The sequence below is a fragment of the Oryx dammah genome, unplaced genomic scaffold, assembly GCF_014754425.2.
Source record: "Oryx dammah isolate SB20612 unplaced genomic scaffold, SCBI_Odam_1.1 HiC_scaffold_27, whole genome shotgun sequence".
NCBI classification, from domain to species: Eukaryota; Metazoa; Chordata; class Mammalia; order Artiodactyla; family Bovidae; genus Oryx; species Oryx dammah.
In genome coordinates, this window is record NW_024070211.1 from 83,632,415 (window position 1) to 83,658,748 (window position 26,334).

Consider the following 26,334-nt stretch of genomic DNA (forward strand, 5'->3'; position numbering starts at 1 on the left):
AATCCTATTTAAGCTAGCTATGATCCCGTAATTGTGAATAGTATCACTTCTTATCAACTTTTAATCTTCTGCCTCACCCATCAGAATCCTAAGCAAAAAAATTATTCTGGTTACTTCTTAACAGCAAAAGTTATTTGCTTAATCCTAAAATAAAAAGTTGACAAATAATCATGGAATCAGTCCTTCATCTTAGAAATCTAGGTTTCTTTCTTCTTGCCTAGTCCCCTCTTCTCAGTATCTAGTTCTCTCTTACTTTAGGCTCTTAACCCACCTCTACCCATCTGCTCCATGTGCCAACAAAGTAGCAACTACTTTCTTCTCATCAAATCCTCCATCATCAGATAATACTCTCATCTAGGCCTCAAGGTGGACATTTGAGTCAACCAATTCACAAGTGTGCAAGTGAAGTAATAGTAGATAATTGGTTTTTGCCAGGTTATTTTTTGTGAAGGATCTTTTCTGTTTTTTCTTTTCTCTTTACTTCCATCCTTCCCTCTCTTTCTTCCCTCCCTCCCTCCCTTCCTTCTTTCTTTTCTTTCTTTCAAAATGTGGAAATGGGAGATTTCCAAGGACAGAGACACTGAATTGCATGCTAAGGCATCTGAAGTGTTAGCCACCAGCTAACTCCACACTACTATTTTTTCTTTATATGTTATCTGTTTCAAAATTTCTTCTTTTGTCTACTTCTCAATCCAACATTTCTCTAAAAGCACTATATTTTTTCCCAATGGTGCTCTTGAAAGCAATAGTGAAGGTTCAAACAGAGAGCAGGCAAGAAGCGATGTGATTGGGAATTGGGCCATGTCTACCAGCGTTATGTTCCCTTAGATACCTATTTATCTAACTTCCCTGGTGATGGTTGACCTGTCTTCCCCAGACTGGATGCCATGCAAAGTCATGTTCAGAGAAACTCCAGTCCAACTTTAGGATCCACAAGAACAGTATAGATATTTACTATAAGGAAAGAGGTGAAATGAGTTTTACAGTATGTATCACACAAAAAATTTCTGAAGAGTCATTAGCTTCTCTAAAATCTCCTCCTAAATGTGTCTCCCCTCTCTATTCCAGTGTAGTCCCCTCACTGTTTTGCTCACATAGCTTTGGCTCCTTGTCTACACTGCATCTTCATATTCTACCCTCCCCAAGTGGGCCTGCTCTGCCTGGCTCCCTGGAAAGGAATATGTGGTCTTTGGCTCTGCCTTTTTCCCTGTGAGAATTCAAATGCTTTCTTCACCAGAAATTCTGCTGAATAACATTCCCACTCCTATCATACAACTAACTGACCCACTGACTCATCCACAGAGTACAGTACCACAGGAATCCGACAGACAAAAATAGCCATGTCCTTCTCTGGGGCCAGGGATCATAGCTGCAAGACAGGAAAGAGAAAGGGAGAGAGTTCAAGTCTGATTAGTTCTTTCAGATGAGTGAAGATATCTTTAGATTTTTAAAAGGATATCCTTACCCCACCTCCCTCTTATTTATAAAACATCAGATACATAGTAGGTATTCATTTCATGGGCTTCCCTGGTGGCTCAGCAGTTAAGAATCCACCTGTAATGCAGCCAGCCACAGGTGCTGCAGTTTCGATACCTGGGTCAGGAAGATCCAGAGCATGGAGTAGGGCATGGCAACCCATGCCAGTATTCTTGCCTGGAGAATCCCATGGACGGAGGAGCATATTGGGCTAGGATCCATGGAGTCACAAAGAGTCAGACATGACTGACATGCACTCACTTCATATTGGTTATCAAATATCATTCTGCAAAAAAGACGAAATGAAGAGATTTCTACCTAATCTCAAGTAGACTTTATGCAAATTTTTGAAATCTTGTAAATTCCCTTAAAATGTATCCCTAATCAAATATATTTACAGAAAAAATAAGCAAATATGGGATTATCTACCATGTTGTGTTATTTGGACTACTGCTACTGGCTAGTTATGAGTTGACTACACTAATAAAAATCTAAAATAAATGCAAGATCAAAATCAAGATAGAGGGAAGAGGAGTAATATTTGTTGAGGATACACATTAAAGCTAGCTGCTGTCCACATGTATTACTTCATTTATATTGCAGTAAATCTCTGGAGGATGTGCTGTTGTCTCATTTTTTGAATGAGGAAACTGAGGCTCAGAGTGGTAATGTAACTTGTCCAAGGTCACACAAGCAAAAGCAATAAGGTGGACTTGCACTCAGATCTGTCAGGCTCCTAAGTCTCTGATCTTTATCCACTACAACACGCAGACTTTTGATTCTGGATTTTATTCTACTTTGGGGAGTTGTCTTGGGCTTACTCTAGCTATTTTGTAGATGATGAAGAGTCATTTCTGTCTAGTTAAGCCTTAAACACCAAAGAACAAAGTACATCATATTTCTACATATGAAAAGCCATTTGGAGTGTAGTATAGAGGATTGTCGTTTCGAAGCACTCTCACACATAGTAATTGCTGACCCAGTACAAGAATCTAATACAAATTGCCAGAGTCTTATTTATTATATTGTACGCAAGCCAGAAAACCTAGAAATCCAGTTCGGTATTGGCTTTCCAACTCCTGAGCTGAAAGGGAGCCAGGTAAAGCAAGCTGCCTTTCTCATTGTGTTTTTTCCAGAGGCCCCAAGCTAAGGCATCAATCACATTCGCCCCTTTATTCCAACTTGAGTTGTAAAGTGTGAGAGTGTGATTCAGCCCCTCTTGTTTAATGTCTACTATTTTATTCTACTACCTCATTCTTTTTTTTTTTTTCTTTTTGTTCCACTTTTAGCTCAAGTTTCTGGGCATATAAAAATAAAATGTAAAATGTGATAGGTGCATGCTTTAGTGATTTACAGAGGTGGATTCCAACTTCCTTTTAAGGCCAGAACTATGGATTTTGCCTTTGCTTTATTGTTTCTTATCTATCCAACTGGGCTGTAAGTTTCCTTTAGGACAGGATCCAGGTCTCATTCATCTTTGTAGCCTCCTCTCTCTCTCCCCAGAGAGAGTGGCTTTTCCCAGTATCTTGAACATTGGAGACCTTCAATAAATGCTTATTGAAATATATGTGTGAATAAATGCAGATGATAGAGGCATAGAGTTCTATTTTTGTCCAGTGCCATAAAAGGTAGTGACTGTGTCTCAATGGTTTAAAAACTTTTGTTGTCGTCTAAATAAGTTTGAATTGTTTAGTTCAAAACTGGCTAAGGCTGCTGTGTCATTTAGGATGTTTTTAGCGGCAAGTAACAGAATAACCAACTAAAAGCAACTTAAGGAGTAAGACTAGATGAGATGATAAGACAGCAGGTCTGGAGGAGGTGTGCTACATAAACAGGATCATCAAGGACCCAGGTTCTTGGCATCCTCTGATTTTGCTTCCTGAGTGTCTCATTGTCACCAGATGGAGATGGATGCTTCATATACAAACATCTTGTCTTCCTAGAATTTATTTCAAAGGTAGGGAAGAAGAGGCAGAAGAGGATATCTTGACATATTTTCCCTTTTTGTCAGCATGCTTCCACTTTCCTCTTATTGACTAGCCAGGATCACTTGCTCATTTTATACCACTGCCATCAGGTGAACAGAATTGCCGCATATTACGATTAACTTCGGAGAAGGCAATGGCACCCCACTCCAGTACTCTTGCCTGGAAAATCCCATGGACAGAGGAGCCTGGTAGGCTGCAGTCCATGGGATCGCTAAGAGTCGGGCACGACTGAGCGACTTCACTTTCACTTTTCGCTTTCACTTTTCACTTTCACGCATTGGAGAAGGCAATGGCAACCCACTCCAGTGTTCTTGCCTGGAGAATCCCAGGGACGGGGGAGCCTGGTGGGCTGCCGTCTATGGGGTCGCACAGAGTCAGACACGACTGAAGCGACTTAGCAGCAGCAGCAGCAGCAGCAGGATTAACTTGGACAAGTCATGGTTCATCCACTAGGAATTAAGGAGGGTTATACCTTTTCTTCTTCATGGATCACTGCCTTATTATGGTGAAGGGGTTTTTATAACTTAATGAAGCTACGAGCCATGGCGTGTAGGGCCAGCCCAGTTGGACGGGTCACAGTGGAGAGTTCTGACAAAACACAATTCACTGGAGGATGGAATGGCAAACCACTCCTGTATACAATGGAAAAGACCCTGACCCTGGGAAAGAGTGGAGGCAGAAGAAGAGGGTGACAGAGGATGAGATGTTTGGATGGCATCACCAGTTCAATGGACATGAACTTGGGCAAATTCCATGAGATGGTAAGGGACAGGGAAGTCTGGAGAGCTGCAGTTCATGGGGCCATGAAGAGTCAGACACAACTTGGTGACTGAACAACAACAATATCTTTTCCAGGGAAGCCCTGGGGGCTCACTGGTAAAGAATCTGCCTGCCAGTGTAGGACAAGTAGATTTGATCCCTGGGTCATGAAGGTGTCCTGGAGAAGGAAATGGCAATCCACCCCAGTGTTCTTGCCTGGGAAATTCCATGGACAGAAGAGCCTGGTGGGCTACAGTCCACAGGGTTGCTAAAAGGTCAGACGTGACTTAGAGACAACAACAAATTTCTTTTCCAAGGTATCTTTAAGTTAGAGTTCTGTTATCTCCTTCTTGAATAAATCAGAAAGAGGTAATGAGGAGTAGGTGTTGGTGAGGAAAACAGTAGTATCTGTTACCTCCTGTATGAATTAGTTGTTACAAGCATTTCTGCCAGAGATGTGAGCTAGTTTGTGAAATTCTTAAACCTCAATAAAGGGGCAGGGGGCTTCTATTTATTTATTGAATACCTACTACATACATATGTTATTTCATTTGACCCTCACACCATCAACCTAGGAAGCAGGTATTTTCACCAATTTACAGATGAGGGTACTAAGGCTCAAGGAGGTTAAAATACTGCACAAAAGCTAGAGACCATCATGAGTTTCAAATCTATATATGTCCTTCTCTAAAATACATGCACTTTTCTCCATGTTTTAGGGTCTAATGGTTAATTTCATCTGTCAACCTGACTGAACTACAGGGTTCTCAGATATTTAATCAAACATTTTTGGGGGTATTTTTGTGAGAATGTTTTTAGATGAGGTTAACATTTCGATGGGCAGTCTGAGTAAGGCAGACTGCCCTTCCTAATTTGGCTGGGCCTCATCCCAACATTGGAAGACCTGATACATATTCATGTGCTCAGCAGTTACTCAGTTGTATCCAAATCTTTGAGACTCCATGGACTATAGCCCATCAGGCTCCTCTGTCCTTGGAATTCTCCAGGCAAGAATACTGGAGCAGGTTGCCATTTCCTTCTCCAGGAGATCTTCCTGACCCAAAGATCAAACCCGAATCTCTTGCATATTCTGCAATGGCAGGTGGATTCTTTACCACCAGCTCCACCTGGGAAGCCCCAATGAAACAGTATTCTGTTGAGTAAAAGAGGTTTTCTTGTGCCTGGTGGCCTTCAGACTGAAGCACTGGCTCATCCTGGGCCTTGAGCCTGCCAGCCTTCAGACTGGAACTACACCATTGGTGCTCCAGAGGCTCCAAGTTGCTGAATCACTCTGTCGAGCTTGGGACTGGTTATCCTCCATAAATTGCGTGAGCCAATATCTTATAATTAACTATATGCATGTGTGCGTGCTAAGTCACTTCAGTTCTGTCTGACTCTGTGTGACCCCATGGACTGTAACCTGCCAGGCTCCTCTGTCCATCGGATTCTCCAGGCAAGAATACTGGGGTGGGTTACCATGCCCTCCTCCAGAAGATCTTCCCAACCCAGGGATCAAACCTGCATCTCTTAAGTCTCCTGCATTGGCAGGTAGGTTCTTTACCACTAGCACCACCTGGGAAGCCCCAATTAACTATATACATTTGTATAAATTTATGCAGAAAGTACTTATACATATGAACAGAAGTAAATAAGTACTTATGCACACATATGCACATCCTATTGGTTTAGTTTCTCTGGAGAATGCTAACACATGGTAAGAAGCTCTTTTCGGTTTGGGAAGACTTTATTCTTAAGGACAGTCCAAACCAGCTCTTGAAGTTCCATGACCCAGAAAAGAAAAAACTCCCAGCCTCTGTTAGGAGTAAAGAAAGCTTAATGGAAAGGTTCTTCAAATAGGTGAGAGGTGGAAAAATAAGAAATGCTTCAAGCTTTCGGTAGCACTAACATTCTAGAATGCCACATCCTGCACGAAACCAGAGAGCTTTGACTGCAGAACAGCAGTTCTTAATCACTATGGTTAGCCATCCTGATGGGTTTTGATTAATTATGAATCATTGTGTAAGGCGTTTGTTACCTATTGAAATTAAATATTGAAGTTTAACAATCCCTTTTAAAATATAAATTAGAGGAACAAAGTCCTCACTTTCTCTCACTTGTGTTCTAGGCTAAAGCAGAGCCTTAGGTGAGAGAGGAATGAATAGAGAGCCAGCCGACATTTGGAGAAAGATCATGCCTCCCACGGTGAGCCCTGTGCCACCAGGGTGTCCTGACAGGAAAAGAGTGAGAACCGTTGCTTGCCCTAGATGTATTCATGGCATCACACTTTTAGAGCCTCTGGAGGCTGGGGTATTATTCCTCTTAATACTTCTTTCTTGGGATGAGTTAAGCTGGGAAATGGCTTTGCCCTTGAACTTAAAGTCACTCTTTCCTCAAAATATTGATTCTCTAGCACCTATAATAGCATTTCACTATTTGACAGTCTACTTGACTGCCCCAAACTCTATCTAAAAGAAAATCCAATATAATGTTTCTATCTTTATTTGAAAGAATAGAAAGGGAATTATTTAAAAAATAAAGATATCAACATTTTATACAAAAAAAGTTAAGCTGAATACTAATTAATCCAGTCTTAGACTATGAGATAATTCCTTTTTCTTTTTTTGTAATAACTTAAAGAATTCTTCTTTATTTAAAGAAAAAACACATTATGGCAGGGTATCAGATTTCTTTTTTCCTAATAAATTTAAAAACAGAGTGGGAAAAAGTGCAAAGTCAGCAAATTGCCTTCATTTAGCAAAAAAACCAGGAAGAGCTTTGCTAGGGATGCTGCCTCTGACAGAAATTAAGCACTGTACTATTTGATTCCATACATTCATTAGAATAACAAGGAGATAGATAACTTCCCTGGTGGTTGAGATGGTAAAGAATCTGCCTGCCAATGAAGGAGACACAAGAGACAGGGGTCTGATTACCTGGAGAAGGAATCCAGCATTCTTATGCCTGGAAAATTCCACGGATAGAGAAGCCTTGCGGGCTACAGTCCATGGGGTCACAAGGAGATGGTTCAGTTCAGTTCAGTTCAGTTCAGTCGCTCAGTCGTGTCCAACTCTTTGCGACCCCATGAATCGCAGCACGCCAGGCCTCCCTGTCCATCACCAACTCCCGGAGTTCACTCAGACCCATGTCCATCGAGTCCGTGATGCCATCCAGCCATCTCATCCTCGGTCGTCCCCTTCTCCTCGTGCCCCCAATCTCTCCCAGCATCAGAGTCTTTTTCAATTAGTCAACTCTTTGCATGAGGTCACCAAAGTACTGGAGTTTCAGCTTTAGCATCATTCTTTCCAAAGAAATCCCGGGGCCGATCTCCTTCAGAATGGACTGGTTGGATTTCCTTGCAGTCTAAGGGAACCTCAAGAGTCTTCTCCAACACCACAGTTCAAAAGCATCAATTCTTCGGCGCTCAGCTTTCTTCACAGTCCAACTCTCACATCCATACACGATCACTGGAAAAACCATAGCCTTGACTAGATGGACCTTTGTTGGCAAAGTAATGTCTCTGCTTTTGAATATGCTATCTAGGTTGGTCATAACTTTTCTTCCAAGGAGTAAGCGTCTTTTAATTTCATGGCTGCAATCACCATCTGCAGTGATTTTGGAGCCCGAAAAAATAAAGTGTGACACCATTTCCACTGTTTCCCCATCTATTTGCCATGAAGTGATGGGACTAGATGCCATAATCTTCGTTTTCTGAATGTTGAGCTTTAAGCCAGCTTCTTCACTCTCCACTTTCTCTTTCAGCTGTGGACAATTCAAGGTCAGGAATTAGTAGCTATGTTTAGGTCAAGGTCAGATCCAGATCTTAAGCTTAATCTCATCCTCTGGAAGTTCTCTAGTTGATTGTCTCTGAAGATATATCACTGATTATATAAGGAAGATACCTGATTACAAAATTAATTTTTTATTTATTTAATAAGCTTCAGGTGTTGGGGTGTGCTTACAACTCAAATATTTGTTTCAACCACATCTGTTTCTTTTATTCTTTGAACGTAAGGGAATTCTTTAGGGTATGGATTCCTAACACCCTCCTCACCCTGCCACGGGAATATTTCCTGTCAGTGTTGTTTTTAAATTTGAGAACATCGAACTTTTAGTTTAGTGGTGTCTTAATCAGGTCCTGTGTTCCTGGTTTATTAAGCACAAAGCATATGAAGCCTGGTTTTCTCAAAAGCTGACTAAGATCTTCCTTACCATGTAAAGGAATTCAACTGTACTTTTATCTAGCTGGGGTTTTCAGATGCATAACAATGCAGAATAGAGTAGTTGGTCTGTTTTAGTCCATATTTAAGAAGGAGAAGGCAAAGAAGAGGAAGAGGCAGAGATGGAGGAGGAGGGGGAGAGAGTGGAGGTGGAGGAGGAGGGAGAAAGAGAGGAAAGAGGGGAGAAAAGGGGGAAGGAGGGGAGGAGGGAAAAGAGAGGAGGCAGAGGAGGGAGGACAGGAGAAGGAGGAGGAGTCAGTAACAATGTGATGCTTTGAAGGCAATGGCACCCCACTCCAGCACTCTTGCCTGGAAAATCCCATGGACAGAGGAGCCTGGTGGGCTGCAGTTCATGGGGTCCCTGAGAGTTGGACACAACTCAGTGACTTCACTTTGAGTTTTCACTTTCATGCATTGGAGAAGGAAATGGCAACCCACTCCAGTGTTCTTGCCTGGAGAATCCCAGGGACAGGGGAGCCTGGTGGGCTGCCGTTTATGGAGTCGCACAGAGTCGGACATGACTGAAGCGACTTAGCAGCAGCAGCTGGACATTGTGCGAGGCATCTGGATATGGTTTCCTGATTAATGTGATTTTCACTGGTAGCCATTATCTAAAATCATTCAGTATCCACATCCTATGATTCGGCATGCTGGAACATAGCCACACCTACAGAGAAACTTCGTAAACCAATGATAGAGAATTTTACAGTTCACCAAAGTTAAACCAAAACAACAAAACACCAGAAACAAAAACAATACCCCTAAATCCAAAATACGGAAAACATTTGCTATTTAAGTTAAACAAAGTATAGCAATTTTTTTAAAATAAAATGAATTGAATTTAAAAGATTAACTTGATGATTTGGGAGGATTCTTGCATTCTGTATTACCATATAACATTCTAATGATCAAATCTATAGATTCATTGTATTATAATGATATCAAGTAGATATTCCTAATCTAAGCAGTTGTGCTTTTAAAACCACGGGTAGCATAAACATCCATATACACAATGCAGTTAGGATTGGTGGTGAATTAATTTTTTTTCCCCACGTATGCCAATAGACCTGAGTGTGTGCCTGGGGGCTACAATTAAGAAAGAGGAAAAACACTGCTTAATAAAGTTGGGATCAGGCATTTAAAAAGAATCCTTAAGCTCAAAACTGCTAGGGATCTGACCTGTTTATAGGAAGCAGTTCTGCTAGAATTAGAAGTGGAAATAAGGAGATGATAATGAAATACAGTTTAACCAGTAAAGGGTGGTGAACATATGTATCAGGCCACACCATATGAATATGCTGCCAGTTTTGATATACAGCTGTGGTTCCTTTTGTCAAGCTATTCTATTTCCTGTTAGGAAAGATAACTTTGAAATACTATTTCAGGATGCAGGGATAGAACAAGAGCTTCATTAAATTGCTTAAAAATTATTTCCTCAAGTTTCTCTCTTACTGTTTGTCATAACGAAATGATGTTCTTATAAGTCACTCACTTATTCATAGCTTGTGGGAAATAATGTTTCAGTCTTGCCTGCTTACTAATGGTCAAGCATGCACATCTGGAAGTCACTCGATGGTGTTGTTTCAGTGAAAGGTCAGAATCCAAGTGTGAGATGACCTATCAATCAGGTGCCTGCGTCACTTTCCTGGTTTCATTCCAGCCATATTTATCTCTGTTGGGTGAGGGTGAGTGACTTCACCGACTTTTTCTCTGCTCTTCCCCTCTAAGGAAAGGAGGTTGTTCATCAACAACATAGCTCGTACCCAATTATTGTTGCTTCATTTAGTTCTTCACTAGCAACCGAGGAAAATAGGTAATTAATATTTAGGAGGGTAGATAAAATTTATCTATTACAGTATGGATTTTTTTATTTTTTGGTTTAAATATGAAATCTACTTTGGTCCCGTTTCAGGAGTTTATCACTGAATGCTTGAGGAGGATGGTGAGTTCATCATGGTTTTCCCACACCGGACTCCTCACACTTCCATGCCTTCTAGCATGATCCTCTTCTCTCAACCTGCTAAGCTTCTATTGGCTCTTTTATTTTTTTAAATTAACTTTTCCTGGAGTATGGCTGCTATCAATGTTGTCTTAGTTTCTGATGTCTACATATAACGCATACAGCCCTCCCTTTGGACTTCCTCTCCTGTCAGGTCACCACGGAGTGTTAAGTTGCTTGTGCTCTACAGCGGGTTCTTCAGTTCGGTTCAGTTCAGTTCAGTTCAGTTCAGTCGCTCAGTCGTGTCTGACTCTTTGTGACCCCATGGATCGCAGCACGCCAGGCCTCCCTGTCCATCACCAACTCCCGGAGTTCACTCAGACTCGCGTCCATCGAGTCCGTGATGCCATCCAGCCAGCTCATCCTCTGTCAACCCCTTCTCCTCCTGCCCCCAATCCGTCCCAGCATCAGAGTCTTTTCCAATGAGTCAACTCTTCGCATGAGGTGGCCAAAGTACTGGAGTTTCAACCTCAGCATCATTCCTTCCAAAGAAATCCCAGGACTGATCTCCTTCAGAATGGACTGGTTGGATCTCCTTGCAGTCCAAGGGAACCTCAAGAGTCTTCTCCAACACCACAGTTCAAAAGCATCAATTCTTCGGCACTCAGCTTTCTTCACAGTCCAACTCTCACATCCATACATGACCACAGGAAAAACCATAGCCTTGACTAGACAGACCTTTGTTGGCAAAGTAATGTCTCTGCTTTTGAATATGCTATCTAGGTTGGTCATAACTTTTCTTCCAAGGAGTAAGCGTCTTTTAATTTCATGGCTGCAGTCACCATCTGCAGTGATTTTGAAGCCCCCAAAAATAGTCTGACACTGTTTCCACTGTTTCCCCATCTATTTCTCATGAAGTGATGGGACCAGATGCCATGATCTTCGTTTTCTGAATGTTGAGCTTTAAGCCAACTTTTTCATTCTCCTCTTTCACTTTCATCAAGAGGCTTTTGAGTCTCTCTTCACTTTCTGCCATAAGGGTGGTGTCATCTGCGTATCTGAGGTTATTGATATTTCTCCTGGAAATCTTGATTCTGGCTTATGCTTCATCCAGTCCAGCATTTTGCATAATGTACTCTGCATATAAGTTAAATAAGCAGGGTGACAATATCCAGCCTTGACATACTCCTTTTCCTATTTGGAACCAGTCTGTTGTTCCATGTCCAGTCCTGACTGTTGCTTCCTGATCTGCATATAGGTTTCTCAAGAGGCAGGTCAGGTGGTCTGGTATTCCCATCTCTTTCAGAATTGTCCACAGTTTACTGTGATCCACACTCTATTTTGTACATAGTATCAATAATATATATGTGTCAATATCAATCTCCCAAGTCCTTTTCCCTGCCCTTTCCCCTCTTGGTATCCATATATTTGTTCTCACTTCTGTGTCTCTATTTCTGCTTTGCAAATAAGATCATCTATACCATTTTTCTAGATTGCATATATATGCGTTAATATACGATATTTGTTTTTCTCTTTCTGGCTTACTCCATTCTGTATGAAGTCTCTAGGTTCATCCATGTCTCTACAAATGACCAAACTTTTGGTCCTTTTTATGACTGAGTAATATTCCATTGTATATCTGTGCCACATCTCCTTTGCACTGTTGGTGAGAGTGTAAATTGATATAGCCACTATGGAAAACAATATGGAGGTTTCTTAAAAAACTAAAATTAGAATTACTATGTGACCCCAGAATCCCACTCCTGGGCATATACGCAGAGAAAACCATAATTCAAAAAGATAATGCACCTCAGTGTTCATTGCAGTACTATTGACACTATCTACAATAGCCAGTGCATGGAAGAAACCTAAATGTCGATCAATAGAGGAATTGGTAAAGAAGATATGGTACATGCATCTTGGTGTTCTTCAGTCATTAAGTCATGTCCATGGGGTTTTAGGTGAAAATACTAGAGTGCTTTCCCGTTTCCTTCTCCAGGGAATCTTCCCAGAAGAGGGGTTGAACAGGCATCTCCTACATCAGCCAGTAGAGTCACCACTGAGCCATCAGGGAAGCCCCAGGGCATGTATATTAATACAACGGAGTGTTACTTCTATTGGCCCTTCAACACCAAACTCAAATAGTTTCTTTTCTCTGAAGCCTTCCCTAGCTCCCCTGGACAAAGGTCTCACAAAATGACCAGAACTCTTTCCTCTCTGATGCTCTTGTAACAGTCTGTTGACCAACACAATGACTAGTATTTACTGGTAACTGGTAAATATTTGTTTGCAAATGACCTATATAAAACATCAGTCCTCCCATCCAAGGATCAGAATTTATCAAGGTATTCCATCTATGTAAACTGTTAGAGGAACTGAAAGTAACTAAATAGGATGGCAAGAGTTAACATCATTTGAGTCTGTCTGAATCAACATTAAGTTTTAGTGCTGTATATCTATTTACCTACCAATCTGTCAAGTCTTTTCATTTTTGCAATAGGAATGGCCTTTCAGGTTGTCATCTACTTGTATCTTTCAAGCCAGTCTTCATGGAAATGTTTGTTTACGTGGGCTTAAGAAATATGTAGTATTGTTTTCATAGAGGCTTAAGAAATACTTGGCTGAACAGTTTAATAAGGGGAGAAAAAAAAGGTTTGAGGAACAAAAAGTACCAAAGAAAACTTGGTATTCATCAGAATTAAAATTAGCTGAAGGAAAACAACGATCATAAACTAGAAACCTTTTCCTGCTATTTGGATCATCAGATTTCATCTCCAGCAGCTTCCCCTCCCGCGTCTCTTGTCAAGTTATGAAAGAAGTTCCCCATATGGGCCGATTATTCTGACAGGCAAGGCTAGCTCATGACTTACAAGTCTCTCTTTAAAATATGCAAAAGGGCTAACGGGAAGGTTCGAACTGTGAGCAGTGTCTTGGCTGCCTTGTTTCAAAGGCTCACCCTTGTGACTACTTCATTATCGTCCTGGATTATCTGCTCAGAGCAGCAGAGGCCCCATGTATCTAGAATCGAGACACAACAGCCTCCTCATTTCTCATGCTCTGAGGCCTCTCATTGGCCTGATAATTGTCAAGCATTCCTTCCTCTTTCATGAACACAAGGCTCACACCCACCAGGAAACAAAGGGTTCCTTTGAGGATGAATCTTGAGACCATCCCAGCCCCCCAAAAATTACAAGCTGGAAATTTTCTAAGTACTGAAATTATTGTGTTCCTTTTAGAGAACTCTCTGTGCACCTAACTCTAGGAATAGGTTATCAAAAGCAGACTTCCCTCAAACCCAGGAGGGAAGAAAGGACACTGAGGAAGAGATGAAATAAATACACTGCACACACCTGCCCCTTTACCAGAGCCTGCCATAGAGACCATTTACAAACGATTTGCACAACTCTTGTCTCATCTGAGTCCCAACAACCATTCTGTGAAATGGTTACTAATAGTATTCTCATTTTAAAGGTAAGTAAACTGAGGTTTTCCAGTACACTTGCCTGGAAAATCCCATGGACGGAGGAGCCTGGTAGGCTGCAGTCCTTGGGGTCTCGAAGAGTTGGACACGACTGAGCGGCTTCACTTTCACTTTTCACTTTCATGCATTGGAGAAGGAAATGGCAACCCACCCAGTGTTCTTGCCTGGAGAATCCCAGGGACAGGGGAGCCTGGTGGGCTGCCGTCTATGGGGTTGTACAGAGTCAGACACGACTGAAGCGACGCAGCAGCAGCAGCAGCAGGAGCAGCAGCAGCAGGAGCAGCAGCAGCAGGAGCAGCAGCAGCAAACTGAGGTTTAGTGAGGTAACGGTCAAAGTCCCTCAGTTAGGAAGGGCAGAACAGAGACTTGAACCCAGGTCTTTTTATGAAAAAACCCAGGTGCTTTTTCTGAAAGCATAGCCTTTCAGCCATCAACCACCGAGCTTCTCATGCTAACACTCTCTTAACCAGAGCTACCCTCACATCTTAAACGTCATAGAAAGGAGCCTCCTTTACAACCCCTCATTTTATTGACAAGGAAACACCATCATAAATTGCAGTTTAAATATTCTTTAGCTTCAGGGGAAAAAAGCAAAATCATGAGAGAACCAGTTCACATCAGCAATTTTGTGAGAAAACCAAGAGAAGCAACTTTCAGGGAAAGCCTGCAGTCAGTGTGCACTCAGGACCACATGATGAGAAATGAAGCTTTCTCTGTTGGCCCCAAGGAACTGCAACGCTCCAGCTAAATGCCTTTGTGATCTGCGGGCTTCACATTCTGGGACGAAGCAACCTGAAAGAACTTGTCAGGCGTTGTCACAACGGCTGGAGAAAAAAAAATTTGTAATTGCCTCTGTGACTTTAGAAATTGTTCAGTTGTATTACTGGTTTGCAGAAGATTTCTATTGGCAAAAGGTTATTTTGTCTATCTTCCATTTGTCTGTCTTAGCTTCATTTAAATCATTGTATACCACCCAAAGCAAGGGTGATATCTGCTACCTCTTATATAGTTACTCACAATTGCCTAAATACAGAGGGTATGCACAGTGTGTTCTGGTATCTAACATTTTAAGATACAAATGCAGAGAAACTTCCAGTAGCATCTATGATGGAGTCCTTATAAAAAGTCACTTAGGATTCAAGAAGGAAGTAGTTATATTTCCTGGGAAAGAACAGTGAGGTCTGCATATCCACCTGCTCTGTGATATATGCATGTGGTTTTCATTTTATTTAAAAATCACTAATAGAAATTGTACCTTTTCTCATGCCTCCCACTGGCCTTCACTGCAGGATATATTACTCATGTCAGACCCAAATTTACCTCTGGCCCACACAAACCTACTGTTATCTTGCTGATTTGTTACTGTAAATTACTGACATCAGCAAAGCTCTGTCAGGAAACTGAGGTAAGTGAAAATTCCAGAGAAGTTGAAGAAAATGCATCCCAGATTACTTTGGGCTTCTTCCTCTTTTATTTAGTTCATGTTCCCCATCTGAGTCATTGCTAAAATAATTGAAAGGCTATGTTCACATTCAGTATCAGGTAGAAAAGGCTTATTTATTCATGTTTCCCTTTAACCCACCTGACTTGGATTGTAGTGAGTTTTGCCTGACTAGGTTTACAATTTGATCAATATCTGGATGTCGGCAGTGGAGTTTGATGCTGTTATACATACTTAGTGATTATATGAGAAATGAAATTGTTAATCTATGTGGGTAAAATTTGTGCCCCAATATATCTTGTAAGTGGTTTTAAAAAAAATCTTCAAGTGTATGAAATGACAAGTTTCTGATTTGCACTGAGGTCCTTCCACAGCTCCTTATTTTTCCATCACTCATTTTCTATGTTATCTTCTCTCTCATCACCAAATTATTCCTCTCTTTGTCTAATAACCAGGGTCAGTGGGGACTAGATGTTGCTGACAGGCTCTTTCCCAAAAGACTCACAGATTTTCCGGGTTCTAGCTGGGTCTCCAGCTTAGTACTGGGCACTGGAGTCAGAATCTTCAATTTTGACCTTCCAGGAACACGTTGCCCTGGAAATCAACCCGTGGATAGTGTGTTAATGAAGTAGGTATAGAAGCCAGAGGAGGGCATGTCTAAGACTAGGGTTTCAGGAAAGAGAGTCTTAAGAAAGTGACCCTTCATCTGTGTCTTGAAGAACAAAAAATAATAATATAAAGAGGTATGTTCAGGCAGATGCAATTGGAGGGATGGTGAGAGCTGATGGAAATGGAGGCAAGGAGAAGCCAGCACATGAAAGTTTTCTGGACTAAGCTAAGGAATAAGAGCTATATTTTGGGTGTTTTGTGGAATCCCACAAAGATTTTAAAGGCTTTGGCATAATCAAATTTGTACTAGTGCATTAAATCAGTGAGCATTTCAGCTCAGTGATAAGTAATTTTAACTAGGGAAGTATTTCCCAATTTTCTGCCTCAGTTCAGTTGCTCAGTCGTGTCCAACTCTTTACGACCCCATGGACTGCAGTATGCCAGGTTTCCCTGTCCATCACCAACTCCCGGAGCCTACTCAACTCATGTCCATTGCGTCGGTGATGCCATCCAACCATCTCATCCTCTGTCATCCCCTTCTCCTCATTTATTGAATATCTATTTGGTGACATAACTTGCAGAGATGGGACTACAGATAACATGGTCCCACCCTTAAAAAAAAGCTTACCTGTTTATGTATGAGAAGGCAGACTTGAAAACCAAAAAGTACCAAAAGAGCACTTTTGGTCCATGTTGTAATGTAGGATGAGTTAGAAGTAAATAAGACCCCAAGAATAGTTACAGGTGGAAAGGAGAGGGAGGGGACGAATAATTTCGCCTAAGCACATTCTTTTCAACCATAGTTAAGGAGCTGTGTCAACATAACAGCTGCTAAGACTACGATGAAACAATGTTCTAGAAAGTCATTATGTGATGAATATCAAGAAATATCTTTAAAGAGCATAAAAGGGGCATTCTCCTATCTGCCAGCCCTGCCATCAACCCTCAGTGACAGCTCTCTTCTCTGCTGTATTAGGGAAAGGCAGCACCTTGGATGAGACTGGGCCAGTGTGACTGGTGGAAAGGCTATTAGAACAATTCTTGAGATGTGCTGTGAGTCTAAAACAAGGGAGTGATGATGGTGATTGAGGAAGAGCAACAAGGAGGAGAGATCATGGGGAGTATGACTCACAAGTCCTGATAACCCATTTAGAGATATAGCAGGCTGACTCTCAAGATTTCCACCTGAGTGACCCAGGAAGTGACAATCACCAGGTTTTGGGGGCAGGGGCAGGAGGAAGACATAGCTGCATCCATTTTGGATGAGTCAGATCTGAGGTGCTTTCAGACCAGCAAGGGGCAATGGCCAGTATTCATTTGCATGTGCAGGTCTAGTGCACAGGAAGAGAGCCTTACCGGGAAGGTGCCTTTTTGAGTCTTTGTTGAAAAAGTCACTGCACCACAATGATCAGAAAGAGGAGAGCAGAGAGCCCCAGAGGGACCCTGGAGACGCTACCATTTAAAGACTGAGTTGAAGAAAGCAGAGCTTGGTTAGTGGATAGGAAGAGAACCAAAAACACTGTGGTTAGGGATTTAAAGAAGGACTTTTAAAGAGGAAGTCATCAATGGAGTTAAAAGCTGCCTCTTCTGTGCGTAAAGATGTGCTATGATTTTCAAAACAAATTAAATACATTAGGTGGGACTGTTATTGGTAGTAATATGCAATAATTGACTAATGGCATATAAAAATACCACAAACCTTGGAGAAAAGCAAATTAAACCAGGCTTTTAAGATGATATACCATCTTCTAGAAATACAATGTAAAGGATGGCATGCTGGCCTCTGTGAAGAAGGCATAGAGTTGGGTTTGTTTTCCTTAGAAAAGAGATGAAAGATTTGCAGTGAACCCTCCCCTGACTTTCTTACCTGCACCTTCTGTGTGGGGCCCTCTCATGTGTGGGTGGGTAGCAGTAGATAAGGAGTAACGGGGGAAGAACAGAGTTCACAGCTACATCTGAGAATGCATCCCCGAACCGAGTCTCGCTGATTCCCAGGTTGAGGCCACTGGGTACCAGAGAGATATATCAATTTATCAAAACACACCTCAGTCGCCTTACTCCTGCCCTGGGCTTTCATGTTGCCTTGTCCACAGGACTCCCAATATCCTTCCCCAAATCTCAGTGATGGAAGGACGTTGCAGGAATTGTATCAGGCGATTTCCCAGGAGACTTGGAGCTGAAAACTGTTCAGATCTTACAGCAGCAATGAATTAGGGAAGAGGGCGAGTAGCACTCACTTCAAGTACTGAATTCAGACTGCCAAAAAACACAGCAAAGAGCAGTTTGTATTCCACCACTCCCCCCTTCCCTTAATTTCAAAACGTGACTGCATTTTTCTCTGACATTTCCTACCTGAAGCAAGGTTTTGGTTCCCACACAACACCCTTTTCCTCTGCTTTCTGGTACTTGCATTATCTCGGCCTGCCCTCTGACACTGTTTCCCAATTTATGTTTTCCTTTCTCATTTCCCTCTTCTTAGCACTGACATGAGCCACAAACCTATAACGAGAATGTCTGACTCACTCGGTGCTTCTCCAGCTAATGGACACCATGTGGGACAGGAGGCAGGAAAAAGACGCTTTACAGGAAATCAGACGATAATGCTTGCACTTTGGTGCCCTCTGAAACAAGAATTTAATTATCCTAATTAAAACGATTACCTTACAGAAAACTTTTGGGGAAAAAAAGAGTAAGCAGTTTGTCTTTTTCCTGATGAGACGTGTCTCAAAACAAAGAGGGATATTCCTGCTGACCTTTATCTGTTAAATCCCAGGCACCCAGGGGTTGAATCAAGAATCGATCTTGATGTTTAGACCGACCCAGGGACTGAAAACTGGAACCCTCACTGTGCTTTGTTTGGGGGTGTATTCGTTTCCTAGTGCTGGGTAAGTACCGCAGGTTAGGTATCTTAAAATGACAGAAATTTATCCTCTTATAGTCCTAAAGGCTACCAGTCCAAAATCAAGGTGTGGATGGGGCTGCTTCCTTCTGAGGGATCTGTTCTGTCTTTCTGTCCTAGCTTTTGGGGATGGTAGCATCTTTGGCTTTCAGCTGCCTCATTCCAATCTCTTTGATTTCACACACATTTCTTTGATTTCTCCCACATGGGTCTGTGTCCAGATTTCCCTCTCTTGTAAGGATATCATCCATATTGAATTAGGGCCCACCCAAAGGACCTCATCTTAATATATCCGGAAATACCCTATTTCAAAATAAGGTCACATTCATAAGTATCAGAGCTTACGACTTAGCCTACTTTTTTTGGCGGGGGGGGGAACACAAAGCAGCTCAAGCAGAGGATTAGTATTAGGCACCATCTCCCCTTCCTTCAGGGGTCCATAAAGTCCCAGTTTTCTGGGTCCTCACCTGAAATCCAGACCTTCTGTTCTCCAATAAAGGTGGTCTTGCCTGGGCCCGACTCCCCCAGGACTCAAATCTCAGCTATAAATTGATCAATTAATCTAAGGGAAGATGACAATAGGCAAATATCACCCCTCCCAGGTATTTGCACCAAACAGATGACTTCCTGGAGACACTGCCGTAACTGATAGGTGCCGGTGGAAATTTTGCAGTGGGTGACATTTTCTTTTTGAATGGACAGGTGTTTCCATGACCCTCAAATCATCATTGTCTCCTCCATCTGTGAGAAGAGTGGTTCCTCTCTGTCTGCTACTCTCTGAAAGGAAAGTTATTACCACAGACAATTTGATCTATCTTTGCATTGCTTGCATTTTTTTTCATCCCATGATTGTAAGCATGCCAGAAGAGAAGATTTGCCCCTCACGAGGAAGTCCATCAAGTGGAAGAATTTCATCTTAAAAAATGATGCCAACCTGGGGATCAACAAGGAGGACTATAATCCCATTCTCAACCATGGATGATTTTCAAAGAATGAACAGGCGAGAGGGAGAGAATTCGGTTGCTAGGAAAATAGAATAAAATAAACAGACGCTCCCCCCACCCCTTGTTTTTCCATCCTGGGATGGGCTGTGCTTCTTCGTCTTGTTGAATATTTGTCCCTCCCCATCTCGGCAGTGACAGACTCCCAGGGATGCTTGCATATCTGTCTCACAGGTGTGGGATCTGATCCCTGCCAGCTTAGCGAGACTTTGGAAGAATCTCCCACAGTGGTTGTAAAGAGAAAAAGGAGAGAGATAATAGTTCACTGGCATCAATAATCTGCTTCCCCCACCGGCTGAACGTCTGAATAACAGCCTCGGCACTTGCCCTACTACTCCGCTCCCCCGGCTCCGCCACTGTCAGATTCTCTTTCCTTCTCCACAACTGGGAACTCTAGGGAGCAGATTGTTTTGGCTGGGATTAGCCGGGCACAGATGGTACCACCTGCTGCATGTTCCTTACTTCTTATTGGCTCCTCGCTCAGCTCTGCGAGCTTTTATATTTTCTAGAAGTTCAAGGGAAGGAGAGATGGCTGGGGCCCTTGCTCATGCCTGATTCTAGCATGGCTGTCTTGAGCAAACTGGCAGACGTGGGGACTGAGCTGGGTCTTGTTGATCAGGGAGGGGTCTCAGGGTAGTGAGCCACTGTGGCAGCCTGCTTGCTGTAGCAGGTTCTTTCATTTCCAAGATACAAACTTCCTTTGGCCCAAACCATTTCTGTTTTCCAGGATGACAGATCTGCCTATGACCAGACACAAGGCACGTGATCCTGAGACAGTCCGAGAAATGAGATTTCTCTTATTGTTAACTCGGAGGGACATAAAAGGATACTGCCCATTTTACAGGGAAAGGAATTATGATTAAACCACAATCAGGTGGCTAAATTCATTTCTGGGCTATTCACTGGGAATACTAATAACGCAGCTCTTCCGACTCCCACAGGGTAAACCTCACAGGTTCATGAATTCCATTCCTCAGCTCTGAAAATATGACTCAGGACCAGAGAACCTAGGAACTTCACTCCTTACTATTCTTTTACCTCTACCTGTCCAGTTGTTCTTGAATGTTTCCCGACAGGAGACCACACTGTAAATCATTCAAACGGCTGAGACATATTTTCTTACTGGTCTGACTTCATCTTTCCTTTTCTGCTAGGCTTTATTAGACGAGGGTTTTTAATTCTCAGAAAACCAAGCTGATTCTTGCCTCAGGTATTTGCATCTTCTCTTCCCTCTTCCTGGAATACTCTCGCTCCATATCCTCCCCTGGTTCACTTCTCCTCACCCCTCAGGCTCCACTCCGACAATACAGCCTTAGATTTTTTTCCTGACATTCCCCTCCCTGCACCCCAGCTGAGGTTGCTTGTCCTCCAATCCCATCTCAGTCGCTATTAAACCACCTTTTATTCTTGTCAAAACACAGCGGTATGTGAAGTGGACTTATATAATTGTTTGGGTTTGGCCTTCGCCACTAGAAAGTAGGTCCCTGTAGGATGGGAATATTGTCTGATCACTGCTGAATCCCTAGGACATAAAACTGCGTCTCCTACAGCATCACCCCATGGGGTGCATGTTAGTAAGGGAGGGGTGTTGTTTTGTGTTTTAAAGCGGGAAACACTGGTGTACACAAGGGAGATGGCTTGAGACTTTGATACTGGTACAGTCCCTGGGAAACCTGGAGCTCAGCTTTCTACTTCTTTATGCATGTCTGTCTCTGATGGAGCATACGAAACTTAAGGCCAGTAGTCTTATTTTTGTATATCCTATAAAACCTGGTATTATGCTTCACACAAGGTGGGCACTCAGTAAACTGAATTACCATCAATGCTGTAACTGTTATTTATTACTATTATTTCTAGGGCCGCTAAATAGAACAGAGGTAGAAGAAGCATCTGTAGAAGCAACAACGGCATGTGTGCCATAACTGGAGACCTGGCTTCTGGTTTCAGCTCTGCCAATAACCACCAGGTGATACGGCTTTTATTCCTCTCTGAGGCCCAGAATGTGAAGAGCCAGGGCTTTTGATGAGAGGGTATATGTATTCCTCCACTCTCTAATTTTCTTTCATTTATTTCAGCCTATTTCAGTTTTCCTGCTGCAGATTTATAAATCTCCAATTACTCCTGTGACAGCCTGTTTCTTCCTCTGACCGCCTCTGGGTTATTCAGTGCACATGGGGTTCAGAAAAAGCTGTGACTAGAGAAAGAACAGCCCTGGGGACTCACACAGTGGGTTCAGGCTGCACTGTGGGTGGAGAGGCTTGATGGAACTACACCTCCTCAGTGGACATAAGCACTGTCAAAAATTGGGCAAACTAGTGGGTAAAATGTACGAACAGCAGCTAGTAATTTTTAAAGAGCATTTCTCAAACTTGTCTCTGGCTCTCAGTGAAAGGAGACTTCAGTCCAGACGTGGTTAACTGCCCTCAGATGATGATGTGATCTTAGAGTAATATAGGGTTTCCAAAGTAGCTTATTTTCATTCCACTCTTGCATGGAAGAGTTCATGTAGACCAGAACGAACTTCTTGCAGGAAGCAGGCAGACTAACTCACTCCTTTTGATGTTTCCACATCATTCAAAGGAGCATTTTACTGTGATGTGTTGTGGAAAGCATCGTCAGGAGACTAGGGTTCTGAAATCTATGCTTAACTGCTTTCTAGATCATTGTGGGGTAAAGATAAACAACGAGTGTAGTCTCAAGTCTATGAAGATTTCAGTTTCCTCATCTAAAAAGAGCAATCAGTAGATTAATTAACTGCTTTTATTTTTCTAAGTGTTACAACCATCAAGACGTTCTTCCTCTCAATCCATAGAAGAATTTTATTGAGAACAAGATTTTTTACTATTTCAGTGTAGACAGCAGGTATGCTACAGTTTGGTCAGGTTTATAACAGTTACAGGCTGATTTATAGGTGAAGATATCTGACCCAAGGGATCATGACAATTCCTTGAAAAGGATTTGTACAAATCATTATTCCAATTTTTATTTTAAAAAACAAGGTAGTACATTTTAAGGAGTTAGTGTGGTTGGAACACTTCATATTCTGGGAAGGTATTTTTCGAATGTTCCCTCACCATTTGAAGTGAGTGAAATGTTCCTTTTCATGGAATTGTTTTTGATAATATAAAAACACTTTATAATGCAAAAGGTGCAAAAGTGTCTACTTAGATGTTAGGCTGATTCTTCTCAAGTCTACTCTCTGAGCAATGGTATTTTCAGTGTTAAAACAAATAGGGCAGGGTAGTATGTACTTCTCTTTTTCCTCTTCTTGCTTACCTTCAGCTGGAAACCCATGAGCTCACACTTTCTAAGCATGTTCAATAAAGAAGTGGTAGACCTCCACCGAATGTTTCAGGACCTCAGGAAGTGGTTAAGGGTTATTCAATAGTTGGTGTTCTCTCTTTCTGTCTGCACCAATTCCTGGGCTGTACTACAGGGTTTGGAAATATCATTTGTGTTGGAAGTGATATCTTTCAGAAGAGATGTAAAAACCAAGGTCCAGGTTGCTTGTGGTCACTAAATACACATGATGTTTTCTGTGAGTTCTTTAGGGATGTTCTTGAGTTTCCTTTCTAAATTTATATTCCTTTGTTCCTCTATATTCTGTTAAAAAGTAATTTGAAGACTGTAGTCTTCTTTTCCTTTAACAAAACTGAATGAAGTGTAACTGGAATTCTTTGCCCTTTAATGAGACTGTTTTAGGAATGGATAAAAGTGACTCTCCTTTAAGGAAAGGTCACAAACTAAAATACGAGTTTCTGAGAAAAAGTAAAGATAAATGAATATTTGGTCCCCTGCATTACAGGCAGATTCTTTACCAATCAGGGAAGCCCGTTTTACGGTTAGCATATCTTAGAAGTGATATAGAATCTTTTGGTGAAACTTTATTTTTTTCAGTACCAACATTTTAAGTGTTTTCATTTGTGTAATATATAAATACATAAAATGTCTCGCAAGCACTCCTTCACAGTCCCTCCATCTTTTGGGTATTGTTTTTTAAATACTAACTCTTCAAATGTACACGCACGAAGTTAGCAATCTACACATGCGCAGAACACACACACTCTCTATTACTGTCTCTGTCTCTCCGTCTCTCTCTCTTACTACCCTTTGCTCTGAAAATGGTCAGAACAGGAGCATAATGCACAAACCTTTCTCTGAATATTTCTTTATGTTAGATCAGTTCCTTCTGAGTTCCGTGCTTGCCAATGCAAAACTTCCTGCCAGGGCAGTAGTCTATTTTTAACATTTTGGGGGGCTTATCCCTTCGTTCCAAATCTAACAGGCATATTCTGCGGCATGAGAGAGAGAAAAGCTGACTGGGTGCACTTACAAATCAGGATCATCAGGATTTGCAATTTCTGTAGAATCAAAGATATGAATGAGAAAGCCCAATTAGAATACTTAAAAGATCATTTGTCACCACTTTAATCTTCATGGAGTTTTACTCATCATTTTCTTTGACTAAAATTATTAGAATCTTTGTCATATTCATCTCAAGGCCAAATGGGAATAGTACCATTAATTTTATATTTTCAATATTTTGGAGCATTTTAGCATGTCATACTAGATTATAGGTGGTAGGTGACTGTTTTAGTAGAGAAAGTCTTGATTGGTGGCATATTCAGCATCACATAGTCTCAGTGTCATTTCTCTAATTCCATATTTCATATACAAATGAAGACTGAGGGATTTATTTCTGTTATTTAATAGCATTTGTTTAATTCAGAGATTAATATATCATCTTCAACCCTGAAGAAAGAGGCCCTCTGAAACATCAGACCCAAAAAATTGGACACGGCCTATTAGCCCAAAAGAACATGTTGCCAATTATCTCCATGTTTATTTAAATATTTAGCTCTAAAGGAAGCAATCATTCCTTTATACTTCTTTAAATTTAGTATTGACATTTTTATTTTGGGAAAGGAGGTCTTTTTTTTTTTTAACATGGATACAGGAAAAGAAAACTCTCCAATAAAAATATTGTCTAAAAAGTTTGTTTTGTCTGCATGATTTACTAAATATGTACAATTTCAATTCACAGCGAAGGTAACAAAGATTTAAACAGCCAACATCACAAATGTCTCAAGTTCTAAAAAAAAATCACTGTGCACAGTTTAACAATTTAATTGAATAAAAACCAAAGCTAAGCCTTCAGTCTGAATCTTTTTTATGATGGGCACAAGCCATGTATTTTTTTCATCTTTGTTACACGATGTATATTTCTGTGACTAAACGCCCCTTCCCATTTTAGTATATTAGGTTATGTCAGTACATACTTAAAAGAGACATAAATTGCCTCTTGGTACACCTATATGATTCTTGATGTGTTCACATATATGTCAGGATATTTATCAATATATAAAATGACCAGATGAGTCACCTGTGATTTTTTTTAATGTTTTCAAATGTAGGAATGTTTTGTTGCATGTATAAAATTTTTTTAATTTATAGGAGTGCTATTTAAAGCCATAATAATTTGACAAATGTCATCTTGACATAAAGTGTCTAGAAACAACTATTATATGCTGGAAATATAGAGATTCCATATCTCTACCCCATTCAGGTTTGTCAAGCTTGCTATTATATAAATCTGAATGTTATGGTGATTCTGATATAATGGCCAAGTGAATGAACCAATTAATCATTAGGAACAAATGTCGCTGAATATAGAATAGTGGAGTTACAGTTAAGGAGGGTGCCATCACTTTGGCTAACCCTATAAAATCTATAATAAGGTTGTTTAGACATATATTTTTTCCCCATGTAAATTCTTTGGTGTTTTTTCCCCCTTCATTTTTAGTGCTGTGATTGATGAACATGCAATGTGAGATTCAAATAATTGCACTGAGCATGTTTATTTGAATAATTGCCCCATTGCTCAATCAAATAAATCTGCTGAGTGTGTTTGTTTGAATGTTTTTACATGTACATGGGATCACATACTCAAATAAATGCAGCTGTGTTTATTACAATGTGTGGGATTCCAGATACACACACACTTGTTTGTGTGTCTATCCAGGGCCCTACAGCCCCTGAATGGCCCTCACACATCTTGGAGCAAAAGCGTGGTTAACAATTTTTCAGTTCAAATACATGTAAACTTATTGTTGGGCAATTTCCTCAAATTTGTAACTAGGATTTATTTTCATTAAGGCTTACATTCTTAGAAAGATAAAAAATAACCATTTTGGAGGGAGCTATCTGATTGTGAAAAGTATCTAATGAATGTATTCATATTTATTTGAAACAGTCCCTTCTTTTTTCCTTCCTCCAAGCCCTCCCACTTCACCCCCAGCTCAATTCATGCTAAAGAGGATGGATGTTTTGTCTAGTTCTTGCTGAGACATTCTGATACTCATCTCTCTTCCCAGTTATTTCAGGCCTAGGCCTACAGTGTCATGCGAAGACAGAAAAGATTGCACAGATCCTGCTGGAATACAAAAGGCTTTTGGAGTAAATGGTCAGGGATGTTCAATTATTCCAACGTTTCATCACCCTCCCTTACCCCCATTCTAGGAGGG

At 41.2% G+C, this 26,334-nt stretch overlaps 1 protein-coding gene across 2 annotated transcripts in view; it reads right to left on the minus strand.

Annotated features, from left to right (window-relative positions):
* Nucleotides 1-24,631: 24,631 nt before the first annotated feature.
* The window catches only part of ZEB2 (zinc finger E-box binding homeobox 2), a 136,118-nt gene continuing 134,415 nt past the window's right edge, over nucleotides 24,632-26,334 (minus strand). The window contains exon 10 of one of the 2 annotated variants that reach the window (XM_040228229.1): nucleotides 24,632-26,334. This exon is cut by the window's right edge and continues 3,820 nt beyond it. The gene's annotated coding sequence lies outside the window, so the exon portion shown is untranslated. The other variant, XM_040228228.1, reaches the window with a different exon arrangement.